The following is a 6,027-nucleotide window of genomic DNA, read 5'->3' on the forward strand; positions in this document are numbered from 1 at the left end:
GCCTGTACTGGAAGTTTTGTGCTTCCTACATAGCGGAGACCGCATATACATGTCAAGACATACACTGCATGGTCTGTTTTGCAGTTAAAGTTGCCTTTGATCTTGATCAACTCCTCAGAAAAAGCATTTTTGTAGGAATTAGTATTCGCACCGAACTTGCAGGCTCCGCAACTACTACATTTAAAAAAAACCTTCTTTGCGGAGAACCATACATTTTTATTCAGAAGTTCTGGACTGTTTTTTACCAGATCCGATCTCATAGAGTATGCTTTTCGGTAAGTGATACTGGGTTTTACGGGCAAGACTCCCTTAAGAACCCCATCAGTTAAAACAATATATATTCACTGAAAAAACCATAGGTTTCAGGCCTTATATAGTTAGGAATTAGCATTTAAAAAACTTTGAAATTCACTGAAAAAACCATAGGTTTCAGGCCTTATGTAGTTAGGAATTAGCATTTAAAAAACCTTTGAAATTCAGTCAAAAACTATAAGTTTTAGGGGTGTTATAGTTAGCTGGAAATTTCACTCATACAAAACCATTGAAATTGCTCCGATATAGTTAGTTGTACTAACTAAGTTTCACGTACCCGCAATCCACTTCTGATGATGTCACATATTACATCATTTATGACATGGTCAGTGACATCACTGATGATATCTCAAATGACATCACTGATGACATCATCCACATGACAATCACATGCACCTTTTCATACACTAGTAAAATCTTTCATCACTCTTTGTAAAATACAGAGTAGCATATTTGAATCCATTGACAGAGCAATACAAGTATATAAAAACTCACTCAGTGATTCCTAGAGGTATACACACATCTAATCACTTACCTGTAGATTCACTCATACATGCTGCCTTTTGGGACCCCCTGAGAAGGGCTAGAGGGTTGGGGGGTCTCTACCCTGCCCCCTTTTCGTGTTTTCCACTCTTGTTTTGGGCTCTCTTGTGCCTCAGTTCTCCTGAAAAACAAGATGGTGGCCAACACTTCCTGGTTTGGACAGTTTGGAATGTTGACAGTCGACTGCCAGCCAATCAGAAAATCGTTCGCGCACGTAAGGGTACGCGTACGGTGCTCATACGGTGAGCGCCTAATAATTTGATCAAATTCAATTTTCTCAACAACTACTGCAGGTATTTTCACCAAATATAGAAAAGGCACCTCTGCATACCTGTCCCTACTATTTTGCCAAGTTTGGTGTAATTCCGTTCAGCCGTTCGGGCTGTAGCCGTGTCTAAAGGTCCCATAGAAAATGTCATTTGAAAAATTTCAAATTCAATTTTCTCAAGAACTACTGGAGGGATTTTCATCAAACATAGCAAAGGCACATCTGCATACCAGGCCCTACCATTTTGCCAAGTTTGGTGTAATTCCATTCATCCGTTCGGGCTGTAGCCGTGTCTAAAGGTCCCCATGGAAATTAACATGGGGAAAACATGTTTTGGAACCCCCCTTTCGGCCCCCGTTTGACGAATCCCCCCCGAAACTTTCAGGGAAGGAGCAGAGCGGAGCTGGCTAAAATTCTGGAAAAATACACACACATTCCTCAATTGGCGCCAAAGTTATTCCCAATAGAATGTTGAGCACATATAGATATATAATTTGCTCAAATTCATTTTCTCAACAACTACTGGAGGGATTTTCACCAATTATAGAAAAGGCACTACTGCATACCTGTCCCTACCATTTTGCCAAGTTTGGTGTAATTCTGTTCAGCCGTTCGGGCTGTAGCTGTGTCTAAAGGTCCCATAGAAAATGCCATTTGAACATTTTCAAATTCAATTTTCTCAAGAACTACTGGAGGGATTTGCACCAAACATACAAAAGGCACTGCTGCATACCAGTCCCTACCATTTTGCCAAATCTGGTATAATTCCGTTCAGCCGTTCGAGCTGTAGCCTTGTCAGAATGTCCCTATGGAAATGAACATGGGGAAAACACGTTTTGGGACCCCCGCTTGACGAATCCCCCCGAAACTTTCAGGGAAGGAGCGGAGCGCAGCGAGGCAAATTTAAGGAAAAATACAGGCAGATCCCTCAATCGGCGCCAAAGTTATTCCCAATAGAATGTTCGGAATTTCCTATGGTAACTAGGTCCTAACTATATATACCTACTGGCGACCGCCAGTTGGTAATATATATATATATATATATATATATATATATATATATATATATATATATATATATATTACCTACTGGCGGTCGCCAGTAGGTAGTTATAGTTAGGATTGTTTTCTATAGGAAATCTAGGGGTCTGTGGCACTGTTTGCAGTGCCACCTACATATTGATTTACCGATTCAGTAAATTTACCGAATCGGTATTTTACAGAATCGGTAAATTTACCGAATCGGTAAATTTGCCGATTCTGTAAAATTTTGGCCCCCTACATCTCAATCACCAAATACCGGTCAGTAACGTCCGAAATCGGCCGTTACCGACCGGTATTTGGTGACCTACATCTGGCCCTATATTACCCCTTGACAATATTAAATTCATGAATGTTTATTAACTCTGCTTTTCTCTTTCTGATTTGTCCAACGCACATGAACTCACCAGAAGATGTTATTCATGCTTTACTCTTGTGCTCTTCGAATACTACAAACCAATGTCAGGGCTGGACAGAAAACCAAAAGCACTCATGGCAAAAACATATCAGCCCCACACTGCAGGAAGTCACGCCTGGAATGGCTCATTGGTTTATGGTTGGATTGTAGCAGCCCAACCTGCTTTGGAAGCAGCTCCCTCGCCTAAAGCCCACTGGGGAAACCTAAAGTGGTAGACTGGTCAGTCCGCCTTAATGCGCATTAGCGTAATTTGTAATTATTCATTCTCCATGTTCGTGGAATTTGTTCTTGCAGAGGGGCAGGAGTTATTTTATTACCTATGGCAAGAGTATGTTTTACTATAGGTTTTATAGAATGCGCACCTCATGGAATGGATAACTTAATTTTGTTTGTTCTTCATTTTTAAATTATTTAGGTTTTTACACTGGTGTTAAACTTAAATATGGGTTATAAAATAAGAGGCTATTACATCTATGATGGCCTTGTGGATTTTTATGGTGTGGGACACTTTCTATGCAGTTTTATTTGAAATAAAGGAAATATCGTCACTCTAACTGCATAGATAACACTGCATTCAAAGAAAGATTATTGGCAATGCTAGACATAGTCAAAAGAATTTGTTTTGTTTCGGTACTCAACTGAGGACCACAAATATTATAAAAAAGACAATTTACAGGGAAAGGTATTCATTACAGATTAATATAATGTTAAAAAAGATTTTAAAAATTTATAAAAATTGTAACATACAAATTCATTAGGTGGTTGTTTGCACACAAATAACAGTTCTTTTACTGATGAGATTCTACATTTACGGTATATGGGATCAAGAGGTCTTGACCGTGCTGTTACTACGTTTGCGTTTGGGCATACAAATAGAAGGTGCCCGATGTTCTGATCTCCCCCTTGACAAAGAGTACATAATGGGGATCCACCTGAAGTCCATCTTGATGTGAAAGTTAACACTGGTAAGATACCTAATCGCAGCATTATAGTTGCCCTCCTTACACCATGTGTGAGGGAAAACCCTAGGTATGTCTGTACATGCTTGTACTCCAGTGTCTCAACGTAAAGTTTATACAAAGATAAATTGCTACAGTGTGCAAAATCGAGTTCGTAACTCAATTTGGGAGTAAAACATTTTTAAAAAAGTTTAAATTGCGAGGCTGACCAGGTGAGCAAAATATCCGTACTGATCTTAGCAATTTGGAATACCACGGTCATATTCCTGAAGAATATTTGCTTTGAAGCATCTAGTTCAAAAGTCTCGGTCTTTAGCAGAGAACGTAGTGTTCCTTCTTTTGCGTGAAGGAGATTGTAAGCCCACCTGATAACATTAGCAACAGCTGTAGCATAGGAACTTGTGATTGAGAATTCAAGTCTTAGAGCTTGCACCGGTGTAGATTCAGAGACCTTCAAGATTTTCTTCAAAATGTTCCCTTCTTTTTGGTCCATATAAGTCCACTGTTTTATTGGGATGTATTCTGTGGCATAGGATAAAACAGGGGGAATCTTTACTCTGTATACTTTTAGCAGTGAAGAGAAATGCCTGTTCCCTGTAACAGAATACAGTCTGGAAAGGGCCCCGGTATGTAATTCTGATTTCCTCTTTAGATTGTTTATCTGCTTTATATTTTTCAAACTCTGTGAGAAGATCCTGCCGAGATAAGTATATTCATCGACCTCTTCTACTTTTTCCCCGCCGAGCCTCCAGCAATACTTAGCACTTTGTTTCCTGCCCGAAAAGGAAACGACTTTTGTTTTAGTTAGGTTGGAATTAAGAAGTTGTCCTTAGAATATTTATATAAGATGTCTAAAAGCTTTTGCAAACCAAAGGGCGTAAGGTCGAACATCACTATGTCATCAGCATATAACAGGGCGTGTATGCTTTGAGCAGCAATCTTTGGAGGCAAACTTGAGCCTTGTTGCAGATGATATGGCAGGTCACTGAGATATAGTGAAAATAATATCGGTGCTAAAAGGCACCCTTGTTTGAGCCCGTTAGCCGTTTGGATTGTTTTAGTCAAACCTTTTTCACACCCCATTTGGACTTGACACCATGTGTTGGTATGGAGTTTTACAATAATCTGCAGCAGTTGTTCAGGAATGCCTAGCCTCCTTAACTTATTCCATAAAGTCGGTCTGTCAACACTATCAAAAGCAGTAGAATAATCGATAAAAGCTGCGTATACTGGCTGAGATTTCCGTACTGTGTATTTATCAAGAATGGTCTGGAGTATTGAAATATTATCGGTGACAGAATGGTTGGGTCTAAAACCTGCTTGAAACATGGGTATTAAACCCTGCGAAAATGCCCAGGCTTTTAGTCGATCCAATACTTCTGCAGCGAAGATTTTCCCTGTAGCATCCATCAACGCTATTTGGCGATAGTTACCAGCTGTGTTTTTGTTCCCCTTTTTATAGATTGGAATTATGATACTCCCCTGCCATGACTTTGGTATTTTTCCAGATCTGAAGATGTAATTAAAGAGGGGTGATAGCATCTGACTCCACTCCTTGGGGTCAGCTTGAAGGACCTTGATGGGTATTTGGTCAGGGCCTGAAGCGCCAGTGCTTCTTGCTTTTCTAATATGCGTTGCAATGGAGAATGCTGAGGTATTAGTTATCGGGGTAATATTCCTTTCCATAGTAGTATCGGCGTCCTTTCCATATGATTTGATTGGGTTTGCCTTATATAAATCACTCAGATAAATTTCCCAGTCCTGAGGTGAGACTGGAATAGCTTGAAGTTTCTTTTTTGTTCCGGTTATTTTGGCAATTAGGGACCAATATTTTCGCTGATTATATTTTTTAGCAGCTATTTGAATATCGACCCAGTTGTCGTCCTGCAACATTCTTTTATGATTGTATTTCTCTCTACGTAATTTATTTTTTAGTTTATTGATTTCTGCCTGAGTTGTTGTTGAAAAATTCAAGTATTGTGCTCTAATGAGTTTGTTGAGCCTTTTTGCCGTAGCTGAATTCCAGGTTTTCTTTTTATTGTTGTTCTTATTATTTCCAGATTTGACCTGTCGTAACTTGTTTAAGAGAGCACACTTGAGCTTATTAAATATACATTCAAAGTTTGTTATTGGATCATCTGAGTGTATATTAGTTAGAAGTTGAGTGTGTGCAATCAGTGCGGTTATATTGGCCAAGGTTGATGAGTTCCAGAAAATACGCCTCTGATTAGTATTGACTTCAGTTGTGCTATTGTGAAATATTATCTGGTTTGTAGGGGAAGGGATGGCCATCCAATGGGTAGTTAGATGTAAAAGTGCATGATCGCTCTCATCTATAAAGTTGGTATGCAAATGCATAGCCGTCTCCAATAGATCCATTTCACAGATTATATAATCGATAATTGAGAGAGTTCCATTTCCCCGTCTAGTATAGGATGCCGGTATATCTCCTTTCACGTTGCCATTCAAGATTGTCCCGTTTAAAC

The sequence above is a fragment of the Lissotriton vulgaris genome, chromosome 3_1 (genome assembly GCF_964263255.1).
Source record: "Lissotriton vulgaris chromosome 3_1, aLisVul1.2, whole genome shotgun sequence".
In the NCBI taxonomy this organism is placed as follows: Eukaryota; Metazoa; Chordata; class Amphibia; order Caudata; family Salamandridae; genus Lissotriton; species Lissotriton vulgaris.